This window comes from Callospermophilus lateralis, chromosome 1, assembly GCF_048772815.1.
Source record: "Callospermophilus lateralis isolate mCalLat2 chromosome 1, mCalLat2.hap1, whole genome shotgun sequence".
Lineage (NCBI taxonomy): Eukaryota > Metazoa > Chordata > Mammalia > Rodentia > Sciuridae > Callospermophilus > Callospermophilus lateralis.
In genome coordinates, this window is record NC_135305.1 from 162,537,837 (window position 1) to 162,551,290 (window position 13,454).

Consider the following 13,454-nt stretch of genomic DNA (forward strand, 5'->3'; position numbering starts at 1 on the left):
GGGGTTACCAAGCTTCCAAAAAACTAATTGTTTTCTGAAATCTCAGCAATTATTTTTTCACCCAATCTTGAGGATACTTGGTGGTAATGATCAGTTCAATAAGCCCACTTGGCTGCCCAATTTTCATTCTAGTAGGTTGAAGCGTTCGTTTCCAATAACAGTTTGAATTCTTGGGTTTCACTCTGTTTTCTCCTATATAGATAGATGTGTTTGGAACTCTAAATCAAATACAGTTTTTGCTAGCTTCTTGAATCTTGACACAATAAAGTAGTTTTAAGTTCTATCTCTATGCATCGTTTCCTCTTGAAGTAGCCCTAAGCAGAGACTGGCGAAAGACACTTTCATTTGGAAGGGGTTTCCAAGTTTGAAAAATCTACTAGTTTTCAGAAATCTCAGCAAATATTTTTTCACCCAATCTTGATGATACTTGGTGGTAATGATCAGTTCACTTAGACCACTTGGCTCCCCAATTTTCTCTCCTAGATTGAAGCGTTCATTTCCAGTAACACTTTGAATTTCGGTTTCACTCTCTTTTCGAAAATATAGATAAGTATATTTGGAACTCTAAATAAAAGACGGTTTCTGCTAGATTCTTGAAACATGACAAAATAAAATAGTTCTATCTCTATGGTTTGTTTACTCTTGAAGAAGTCCTAAGCAGAGATTGACAAAAGACACTTTCATATGAATGTGTTTTCCAAACTTCCAGAAAACTACTAGATTTCTGAAATCTCAGCAATATTTTTTAACACAATCTTGATGATACTTGGTGGTCTGATCAGTTCAATAAACCCACTTGGCTGCCCAATTTTCATTCTACTATGTTGAAGCGTTTGTTTCCAGTAACAGTTTGAATTTTTCGGTTTCAATCTGTTTTCTCCTGTATAGATAGATGTGTTTGGACCTCTAAATCAAACACGGTTGGTGCTAGCTCCTTGAAACTTGACACAATAAAGTAGTTCTAAGTTCTATCAATCTGGTTTGTTTCCTTTTGAAGTAGCCCTAAGCATACACTGGTGAAAGACACTTTCATTTGAAAGGGGTTTCCAAGCTTCCAAAAAACTACTAGTTTTCTGAAATCTCAGCAAATATTTTTCACCCAATCTTGATGATACTTGGTGGTAATGATCAGTTGAATAATCATACTTGGCTGCCAAATTTTCTTTCTACTAGGTTGAAGCGCTCATTTCCAGTAACACTTTGAATTTTTCGGTTTCACTCTTTTTTCACCTATATGCATAGATGTTTTTGGATCTCTAAATCAAACATGGTTTGTGCTAGCTCCTTGAAACTTGACACATTAAAGTAGTTCTAAGTTCCCTCTCTATGGTTTGTTTCCTCTTGAAGTAGCCCTAAGGACAACCTGGCGAAAAACACTTTCATTTGAAATGGGTTGCCAAGCTTATAAAAAACTACTAGTTTTCTAAAATTTCAGCAAATATTTTTTCATCCAATCTTAATGATACTTGGTTGTAATAATCAGTTCACTTAGCCCACTTAGCTGCCAAATTTTTTTTTCTAGGTTGAAGTGTTCGTTTCCAGTAACAGTTTGAATTTTTCAGTTTCAATCTGTTTTCTCCTGTATATGTAGATGTGTTTGGAACTCTAAATCAAACACGGTTTGTTCTAGCTCCTTGAAACTTGACACAATAAAGTAGTTTTAAGTTCTATCTCCATGGTTTGTTTCCTCTTGAATTAGCCCTAAGCAGAGACTGGCGAAAGACACTTTCATTTGAAAGGGGTTACCAAGCTTTTAAAAAACTTCTAGTTTTCTGAATTTTTAGCAAATATTTTTTCACCCAATCTTGATGATACTTGGTGGTAATGATCAGTTGAATAATCCCACTTGGCTGCCCAATTTTCATTCTACTAGTTTGAAGCGTTCCTTTCCATTAACACTTTGAATTTTTCGGTTTCACTCTGTTTTCTCCTATATAGATGTATGTGTTTGGAACTCTAAATCAAACACTGTTTGTGCTAGCTCCTTGAAACTTGAAACAATAAAGTAGTTCTAAGATCTATCGATATAGTTTCTTTCCTTTTGAAGTAGCCCTAAGAAGACACTCGTGAAAGACACTTTCATTTCAAAGGGGTTGCCAATCTTCCAAAAAACTAATAGTTTTCTGAAATCTCAGCAAATATTTTTTAACTCAATCTTGATGATACTTGGTCTTAATGATCAGTTCAATAAACCCACTTTGCTGCCCAATTTTCATTCCACTAGTTTGAAGCTATTGTTTCCAGTAAGAGTTTGAATTTTTCGATTTCAATCTGTTTCCTCCTATATAGATAGATGTGTTTGAAAGTCTAAATCAAACACGGTTTGTGCTAGCTCTTTGAAACTTGACACAATAAAGTAGTTCTAAGTTCTATTTCTATGGTTTCTTTCCTCTCTAAGTAGGCCAAAGCAGATACTAGTGAAAGACACTTGCATTTGAGAGAGGTTGTCAAGCTTCCAAAAATCTGCTAGTTTTCTGAAAGCTCAGCAAATATTTTTTCACCCAATCTTGATGATACTTGGTTTCAATGATCAGTTCACATAGCCCACTTGGCTGCCCAATATTCCCTCCTAGGTTGAAGAATTCGTTTCCAGTGACACTTGGAATTTTTCCTTTTCACTCTGTTTTCGAAAATATAGATTGGTGTATTTGGAACTCTAAATCAAAGACGGTTTCTGCTAGCTTTTTGAAACTTGACACAATAAAGTAGTTCTAAATTCTCTCTCTATGGATTGTTTCCTCTTGAAGAAGCCCTAAGCAGAGACTGGCGAAAGACACTTTCATTTGAAAGGGGTTGCCAAGCTTCCAAAAAACTACTAGTTTTTTGAAATCTCAGGAAATATTTTTTCACCCAATCTTGATGATACTTAGTGGTAATGATCAGTTCAATAAGCCCACTTGGCTGCCCAATTTTCATTCTACAAGGTTGAAGCGTTCTTTTCCAGTAACAGTTTGAATTTTTCGTTTTCACTCTGTTTTCTCCTATATATATAGATGTATTTGGAACTCTAAATTAAACATGGTTTGTGATAGCTCCTTGAAACTTGACACAATAAAGTAGTTCTAAGTTCTATCTCCTTGGTTTGTTTCCTCATGGAGTAGCCCTAAGCAGAGACTGGCGAAACACACTTTCATTTGAAAGAGGTTAGCAAGCTTCCAAAAAACTACTTGTATTCTGAATTCTCAGCAAATATTTTTTCACCCAATCTTCATGATACTTGGTTGTAATGATCAGTTCAATAAGCCCACTTGGCTTCCCAGTTTTCATTCTGCTAGGTTGAAGCGTTCGTTTCCAGTAACAGTTTGAATTTTTTGGTTTAAATGTGTTTTCCACAATAGAGATAGGTGTATTTGAAACTCTAAATCTATAATGGTTTGTGCTAGCTCTTTAAACTTGACACAATAAAGTAGTTCTAACTTCTGTCTCTACTGTTTGTTTCCTCTTGAAATAGCCCTAAGCAGACACTGGCGAAAGACACTTTCATTTGAAAGGGTTTGCCAAGCTTCCAAAAAAATAATAGTTTTCTGAAATCTCAGCAAATATTGTTTCACACAATCTTGATGATACTTGGTGATTATGATCAGTTCAATAAGCCCACTTGGCTGCCCAATTTTCTTTCTACTAGGTGAAGCGTTCGTTTCCAGTAACAGTTTGAAATTTTCAATTTCATTCTGTTTTCTCTTATATAGATAGATGTGTTTGGAACTCTAAATCAAACACGGTTTGTGCTAGCTCCTTGGAACTTGACACAATAAAGTAGTTCTAAGTTCTATCTCTGTGGTTTGTTTCCTCTTGAAGTAGCCCTGAGCAGAGTCTGGCGAAGGACACTTTCATTTGAAAGGGGTTGCCAAGCTTCCAAAAAAATACTAGTTTTCTGAAATATCGGCAAATATTTTTTCACCCAATCTTGATGATACTTGGTGGTAATGATCAGTTCAATAAGCCTACTTGGCTTTGATATTTCATTCTACTACTTTGAAACATTCATTTCCAATAACAGTTTGAATTTTTTGGTTTCACTCCGTTTTCTCCTATATAGATAGATGTGTTTGGAACTCTAAATCAAATCCGTTTTTTCCTATCTCTTTGGAACTTGACACAATAAAGTAGTTCTAAGTTCTATCTCTATGGTTTGTTTCCTCTTGATCTAGCCCTAAGCAGAGACTGGCGAAAGACACTTTCATTTGAAATGGGATGCCAAGCTTCCTAAAAACTACTAGTTTTCTGAAATCTCAGCAAATGTTTTTTCACCCAATCTTTATGATACTTGGTGGTAATGATCAGTTTACTAAGCCCACTTGGCTGCCCAATTTTTATTCTACTAGGTTGAAGCCTTCGTTTCCAGTAACAGTTTGAATTTTTCGGTTTTACTCTGTTTTCTTTTATATAGATAGATGTGTTTGGAACTCTAAATGAAAGACGGTATGTGGTAGCTCCTTGAAACTTGAAACAATAAAGTAATTCTAAGTTCTATCTGTATGGTTTGTTTCCTCTGGAAGTATCCGTAAGCAGACACTGGTGAAAGACACTTTCATTTGAAATGGGTTGCCAAGCTTCTAAAAAACTGCTAGTTTTCTGAAACCTCAGCAAATATTTTTTCACCCAATCTAGATGATAATTGGTGGTAATGATCAGTTCAATAAGCCCACTTGGCTGCCCAATTTGCATTCTACTAGGTTGGAGCTTTCGTTTCCAGTAACACTTTGAATTTTTAAATTTCACTTTGTTTTCTCCTATATAGATAGATGTGTTTGGAACTCTAAATCAAACACGGTTTGTGCTAGCTCCTTGAAACTTGACACAATAAAGTAGTTCTAATTTCTATCTCTATGGTTTCTTTCCTCTTGAAGTAGGCCTAAGCAGAGACTGGCGAAAGACACTTTCATTTGAAAGGGGTTGCCATGCTTCCAAAAAACTACTAGTTTTCTGAAATCTCAGCAAATGTTTTTTCACCAAATTTGATGATACTTGGTGGTAATGATCAGTTAACTTAGCCCACTTGGCTGCCCAATTTTCTCTCTTCAAGGTTGAAGCGTTCGTTTCCAGTAACAGTTTGAATTATTCGGATTCACTCTGTTTTCAAAAATATAGATAGGTGTATTTGGAACTCTAAATCTAATACGGTGTGTGCTAGCTTTCTGAAACTTGACACAATAAAGTAGTTCTAACCTCTATCTGTATGGTTTGTTTCCTATTGAAGTAGCCCTAAGTAGAGACTGGCAATAGACACCTTCATTTGAAAGGGGTTGAGAAGCTTCCAAAAAATACTAGTTTTCTGAAATCTTAGCAAATATTTTTTCACCCAATATTGATGATTCTTGGTGGTAATGATCAGTTGAATAAGCCAACTTGGCTGCCGAATTTTCATTCTACTAGCCTGAAGCGTTCGTTTCCTGTAACACTTTGAATTTTTTGGTTTCACTCTGTTTTCTCCTATATAGATAGATGTGTTTGGAACTCTAAATCAAACACGGTTTGTGGTAGCTCCTTGAAACTTGAAACAATAAATTAGTTTTAAGTTCTATCTCCATGGTTTGTTTCCTCATGAAGTAGCCCTAAGCAGAGATTGGCGAAAGTCCCTTTCATTTGAAAGGGGTTGCCAAGCTTCCAAAACTCTACTAGTTTTCTGAAATCTCATCAAATATTTATTTACCCAATCTTGATGATACTTGGTGGTAATGATCAATTCAATAAGCCCACATGGCTTCCCAAATTTCATTCTACTAGGTTGAAGCATTCGTTTCAAATAACAGTTTGAATTTTTCGGTTTCAGTCTGTTTTCTTTTATATAGATAGATTTGTTTGGAACTCTAAATCAAAAACGGTTTGTGCTAGCTCCTTGAAATTTGACACAATAAAGGAGTTCTAAGTTCTATCAGTATGGTTTGTTTCCTTTTGAAGTAGCCCTAAGCAGAGACTGGTGAATGACACTTTCATTTGAAAGGGGTTGCCAAACTTCCAAAAAACTACTAGTTTTGTGAAATCTCAGCAAATATTTATTCACCCCATCTTGATGATACTTGGTGGTAATGATCAGTTCAATAAGCGCAATAGGCTGCCCAATTTTCATTCTACTAGGTTGAAGCATTCGTTTCCAGTAACAATTTGAAGTTTTCGGTTTAACTCTGTTTTCTCCTATATAGATAGATGTGTTTGGTACTCTAAATCAAACACGGTTTCTGCTAGCTCCTTGAACCTTGACACAATAAAGTACTTCTAAGTTCTATCTCTGTGGTTTCTTTCCTCTTGAAGTAGGCCTAAGCAGAGACTGGCGAAAGACACTTTCATTTGAAAGGTGTTGCCATGCTAACAAAAAACTCCTAGTTTTCTGAAATTTCAGCAAATGTTTTTTCACCAAATTTGATGATACTTCGTGGTAATGATCAGTTAACTTAGCCCACTTGGCTGCCCAATTTTCTCTCTTCAAGGTTGAAGCGTTCATTTCCAGTAACAGTTTGAATTTTTCGGATTCACTCTGTTTTCAAAAATATAGATAGGTGTATTGGAACTCTATATATGACGGTTTGTGCTAGCTTTTTGAAACTTGACACAATAAAGTAGTTCTAACCTCTATCTCTATGGTTTGTTTCCTATTGAAGTAGCCCTAAGCAGAGACTGGCAATAGACACTTTCATTTGAAAGAAGTTGCCAAGCTTCCAAAAAACTACTATTTTCTGAAATCTCAGCAAATATTTTTTCACCAAAACTGGATGATACTTGGTGGTAATCATCAGTTGAATAAGCCCACTTGGCTGCCCAATTTTCATTCTACTAGGTTGAAGCGTTCGTTTCTAGTAAGAGTTTGAATTTTTCGGTTTCACTCTGTTTTCTCCTATATAGATAGATGTGTTTGGAACTCTAAATCAAACACGGTTTGTTCTAGCTTTTTGAAATTTGACACAATAAAGTAGTTCTAAGTTCTATCTCTATGTTTTGTTTCCGCTTGAAGTACCCCATGCAGATACAGGTGAAAGACACTTTCATTTGAAAGGGGTTGCCAAGCTTCCAAATAACTACTAGTTTTCTGAAATCTCAGCAAATATTTTTTTTCACCAAAACTTTATGATACTTGGTGGTAATGATCAGTTGAATAAGCCCACTTGGCTGCCCAATTTTCATTCTACTAGGTTGAAGTGTTCGTTTCCAGTAACAGTTTGAAATTTTCGGTTTCACTCTGTTTTCTCCTTTATAGATAGATGTGTTTGGAACTCGAAATCAAACACGGTTTGTGCTAGCTCTTTGAAACTTGACACAATAAAGAGTTCTAAGTTCTATCTCTATGGTTTGTTTCCTCTTGAAGTATCCCTAAGCAGAGACAGGTGAAAGACACTTTCATTTGAAAGGGGTTGCCAAGCTTTTCAAAAAACTACTAGTTTTCTTAAATCTCAGCAAATATTTTTCACCCAATCTTGATGATACTTGGTGGTAATGATCAGTTCACTTAGCCCACTTGGCTGCCCAATTTTCTCTATTCTAATTTGAAGCCTTCGTTTCCAGTAACAGTTTGAATTTTTCGGTTTCACTCTGTTTTCGAAAATATACATATTTGTATTTGAAACTCTAAATCCAAGACGGTTTGTGCTAGCTTTTTGAAACTTGACTCAATAAAGTAGTTCTAACTTCTATCTCTATGGATTGTTTCCTATTGAAGTAGCCCTAAGCAGAGAGTGGCGAAAGACACTTTCATGTGAATGGGGTTGCCAAGCTTCCAAAAAATACTAGTTTTCTGAAAACTCACCAAATATTTTTTCACCCAATTTTGATGATTTTGTTGGTAATGATTAGTTGAATAAGACCACTTGGCTTCCCAATTTTTATTCTACTAGGTTGAAGCGTTCGATTCCAGTGACACATTGAATTTTTCGGTTTCCCTCTGTTTTCTCCTATATAGATAGATGTGTTTGGAACTCTAAATCAAACACCGTTTGTGGTAGCTCTTTGAAACTTGACACAATAAAGTACTTCTAAGTTCTATCTCTATTGATGTTTCCTCTTGAAGTAGCCCTAAGCAGAGAATGGCGAAAGACACTTTCATGTGAATGGGGTTGCCAAGCTTCCAAAAAACTATTAGTTTTCTGAAATCTCAGCAAATATTTTTTCACCCAATCTATATGATACTTGGTGGTAATGATCAGTTGAATAAGCCCACTTGGCTACCCAATTTGCATTCTACTAGGTTGAAGCTTTCGTTTCCAGTAACACTTTGAATTTTTAAATTTTACTCTGTTTTCTCCTATATAGATAGATGTGTTTGGAACTCTAAACCAAACACGGTTTGTGCTAGCTCCTTGAAACTTGACACAATTTAAGTAGTTCTAATTTCTATCTCTATGGTTTCTTTCCTCTTGAAGTAGGCCTAAGCAGAGACTGGCGAAAGACACTTTCATTTGAAAGGGGTTGACATGCTTCCAAAAAACTACTAGTTTTCTGAAATCTCAGCAAATGTTTTTTCACCAAATTTGATGATACTTGGTGGTAATGATCAGTTAACTTAGCCCACTTGGCTGCCCAATTTTCTCTCTTCAAGGTTGAAGCGTTCGTTTCCAGTAACAGTTCGAATTTTTCGGATTTAATCTGTTTTCAACAATATAGATAGGTGTATTTGGAACTCTAAATCTATGACGGTTTGTGCTAGCTTTTTGAAACTTGACACAATAAAGTAGTTCTAACCTCTATCTCTATGGTTTGTTTCCTATTGAAGTAGCCCTAAGCAGAGACTGGCAATAGACACTTTCATTTGAAAGAAGTTGCCAAGCTTCCAAAAAACTACTAGTTTTCTGAAATCTCAGCAAATATTTTTTCAGCAAAACTTGAAGATACTTGCTGGTAATCATCAGTTGAATAAGCCCACTTGGCTGCCCAATTTTCATTCTACTAGGTTGAAGCGTTCATTTCCAGTAAGAGTTTGAATTTTTCGGTTTCACTCTGTTTTCTCCTATATAGATAGATATGTTTGGAACTCCAAATCAAACACGGTTTTTTCTAGCTCCTTGAGATTTGACACAATAAAGTAGTTCTAAGTTCTATCTCTATGGTTTGTTTCCTCTAGAATTATCCCTAAGCAGAGACAGGTGAAAGACACTTTCATTTGAAAGGGGTTGACATGCTTCCAAAAAACTACTAGTTTTCTGAAATCTCAGCAAATATTTTTTTAACCAATCTTGATTATACTGGGTGGTAATGATCAGTTCACTTAGCCCACTTGGCTGCCCAATTTTCTCTCTTCTAGGTTGAAGCGTTTGTTTCCAGTAACAGTTTGAAATTTTCGGTTTCACTCTGTTTTTGAAAATATAGATAGGTGTATTTGAAACTCTAAATCTAAGACGGTTTTTGCTAGCTTTTTTAATCTTGACACAATAAAGTAGTTCTAACTTCTATCTCTATGGTTTGTTTCCTATTGAAGTAGCCCTAAGCCGAGACTGGCGAAAGACACCTTCATTTGAAAGGGGTTGAGAAGCTTCCAAAAAATACTAGTTTTCTGAAATCTCAGTAAATATTTTTTCACCCAATATTGATGATTCTTGCTTGTAATGATCAGTACACAAATCCCACTGGCTCACCAAATTTTGTTATTCTACTTTGATGCGTTCGTTTACAGTAGCAGTTTTTATTTTTATGTTTCACTCTGTTGTCTTTTATATAGATAAAAGAATTTGAATTCTAAATCCAACATGGTTTTTAGTAGCACATTGAAAGTTGACAAAATCAAGTAGTTCTCAGTTTTCTTTCTATGGTTTGTTTCCTCTCAATCATCCCTATGCACACACTGGCGAAAAGCACTTTCATTGAAAGGAATATCCACGCGTCTAGAATCTACGAGTTTCCGAAATACCAGCAAATATATTTTCACCCCATCTTGATGATACTTGGTGGTAATGATCAGTACACCAATCTCACTTGGCTCACCAAATTTTGTTCTTCTAGTTGGAAGTGTTTGTTTACAGTAGCAGTTTATATTTTTAGGTTTCACTCTGTTTTCTCCTATATAGATAGATGAATTTGGAACTCTAAATCCAACATGGTTTGTAATAGCTCTTTGAAACATGACAAAATAAAGTAGTTCGCAGTTTTGACTCTATGGTTTGTATCCTCTTCAAGTAGCCCTAAGCAGAGACTGGCGAAAAGCAGTTTCATTGAAAGTGGTTGCCAAGAGTCCAAAAATCTATGAGTTTCCAAATACCAGCAAATATTTCTTCACCCAATCTTGATAATACTTGGTGGCAATGATCAGTACACAAATCCCACTTGACTCACCAAATTTTGTTCCTCTAGGTTGACAGTTTGTTTATATTAGCAGTTTCTATTTTTAGGTTTCACTCTCTTCTCTCCTATATAGATAGATGAATTTAAAACTCTATCCAACATGGTTTGTAGTAGCTCTTTGAAACTTGACAAAATAAAGAAGTTCTCAGTTTTGTCCCTATGGATTGTATCTTCTTCAAGTAGCCCTAAGCAGAGACTGGCGAAAGCACTTTCATGGAAAGGGTTGCCAAGCGTCCACGAATCTATGAGTTTCCAAAATACCAACAAATATTTTTTCTGCAATCATGATGATACTTGGTGGTATTGATCAGTACACAAATCCCACTTGGCTAACCAAATTTTGTTCTTCTAGGTTGAAGCGTTCGTTTACAGCAGCAGTTTTAATTTTAAGGTTCACTCTGTTCTCTCCTCTAAGAATCTACGAGTTTTCGAAATACCAGCAAAAATTTTTTCACCCAATCTTGATGATATTCGGTGGTAATGATCATACACAAATCCCACTTGGCTCACCAAATTTTGTTCTTCTAGGTTGAAGCGTTTGTTTTTATCTTTACGTTTCACTCTCTTCTCTCCTATACAGATAGATGAATTTGGAACTCTAAATCCAACATGATTTGTAATACCTCTTTGAAACTTTATTAAATAAAGTAGTTCTCACTTTTGTCTCTATGGTTTGTTTCCTCTTCAAGCAGCTCTAAGCAGAGACTGGCAAAGGCACTTTCATTGAGAGGGGTTGCCAATTGTCCAGGAATCTATGAGTGTCCAAAATACCAGCAAATGTTTTTTCACCCAATCTTGATGATACTTGCTGGTAATGATCAGAACACAAGTCCCACTTGGCTCACCAAATTTTGTTTTTCCAGATTGACGCGTTCATTTACAGTTGCAGATTTTATTTTTACGTTTCACTCTGCTTTCTCCTATATTGATAGATGAATTTGGAACTTTAAATCCAACGTGATTTGTAGTAGCTCGTTGAAACTTGACAAAATAAAGTAGTTCTCAGTTTTGTCTCTATGGTTTGTTTCCTCTTCAAGTAGCCCTAATCAGAGACTGATGAAAAGCACTTTCTTTGAAAGAGGTTTTCAAGCGTCCAAGAATCTACGAATTTCCGTAATACCAGCAAATAGTTTTTAACCGAATCTTGATGATACTTGGTGGTAATGATCAGTATACAAATCCCACTTGGCTCACCAATTCTATTCTTCTAGGTTTAGGTTTCACTATGTTCTCTCCTATATAGATAGATGAATGTGGAACTTTAAATCAAACATGGTTTGTAGTAGCTCATTTAAACTTGACAAAATAAAGTAGTTCTCAGTTTTGTCTGTATGGTTTGTTTCCTCTTCAAGTAGTCCTATGCAGAGACTGGCGAAAAGCACTTTCATTGAAAGGGATTGCCAAGTGTCCACAAATCTACGAGTTTCCGAAATACCAGCAAATATTTTTTCATCCAATCTTGATGATACAAAGTGTTAATGATCAGTAAACAAATCCCACTTGGCTCACCAAATTTTGTTCTTCTAGGTTGAAGCGTTCGTTTACATTAGCAGTTTATATTTTTAGGTTTCACTCTGATCTCTCCTATATAGATAGATGAATTTGGAATTCTAAATGCAACATGGTTTGAAGTAGCTCTTTAACCTTGACAAAATAAAGTAGTTCTCAGGTGTGTCAATATGGTTTCTTTCCACTTCAAGTAGCCCTAAGCAGAGACTGGCGAAAAGCACTTTCATTGATAGGGGTTGCCAAGTTTCCAAGAATCTACAAGTTTCCTAAATACCAGCGAATACTTTATCACCCAATTTTGGTGATACTTGTTGGTAATGATCAGTACACAAATCTCAATTGGCTCAGCAAATTTTGTTCTTCTAGGTTGTAGCGTTAGTTTACAGTAGCAGTTTTGATTTTTAGGTTTCACTCTGTTGTCTCCTATATAAACAGATGAATTTTGAACTCTAAATACAACATGGTTTGTAGTAGCTCTTTGAAACTTGACAAACTAAAGTAGTTCTACGTTTTTTCCCTATGATTTTTTTCCTCTTCAAGTAGCCCTAGGCAGAGACTAGAGAAAAGCACTTTCATGGAAAGGGTTGCAAAGCGTCCAAGAATCTACGAGTTTCCGAAATACCAGCAAATATTTTTTCACCCAATATTGATGTTACTTGGTGGTAATGGTCAGTACACCAATCCAACTGGCTCACCAAATTTTGTTGTTCTACGTTGAAGCGTTCTTTTACAGTAGCAGTTTATATCTTTAGGTTTCACTCTGTTCTCTCTTACATAGATAGATGAATTTGAATTCTAAATCCAACATGGTTTGTAGTAGCTCTTTGAAAGTTGACAAATAAAGTAGTTCTCAGTTTTCTCTGTATGGATTGTTTCCTCTTCAATCATCCCTAAGCAGAGACTGGCGAAAAGCACTTTCATTGAAAGGAATTTCCAAGCGTCTAGAATCTACGAGTTTCCGAAATACTAGCAAATATATTTTCAGGTAATCTTGATGATACTTGGTGGTAATGATCAGTACACAAATCTCACTTGCCTCACCAAATTTTGTTCTTCTAGTTTGAAGCGTTTGTTTAGAGTAGCAGTTTATATTTTTAGGTTTCACTCTGTTTTCTCCAATACAGATTGATGAATTTGGAACTCTAAATCCAACATGGTTTGTAATAGTTCTTTGAAACTTGAAAAAATAAAGTAGTTCGCAGTTTTGACTCTATGGCTTGTATCCTCTTCAAGTAGTGCTAAGCAGAGACTGGCGAAAAGCAGTTTCATTGAAAGGGGTTGCCAAGCATCCAAAAATCTACGAATTTCCAAAATACCAGCAAATATTTTTTCACTCAATCTTGATAATACTTGGTGGTAATGATCAGTACAAAAATCCCACTTGACTCACCAAATTTTGTTCCTCTAGGTTGACGCGTTTGTTTACAGTAGCAGTTTTTATTTTTAGGTTTCACTCTCTTCTCTCCTATATAGATAGATGAATTTGGAACTCTATCCAACGTGGTTTGTAGTAGCTCTTTGAAACTTGACAAAATAAAGTAGTTCTCAGTTTTTTCTCTATGGTTTGTTTCCTCTTCAAGTAGCAACTAGCAGAGACAGGCAAAAAGCACTTTCATTGAATGGGGTTGCAGGCTTCCAAGAATCTACGATTTTCCAAAATACCACAAATATTTTTTCACCCA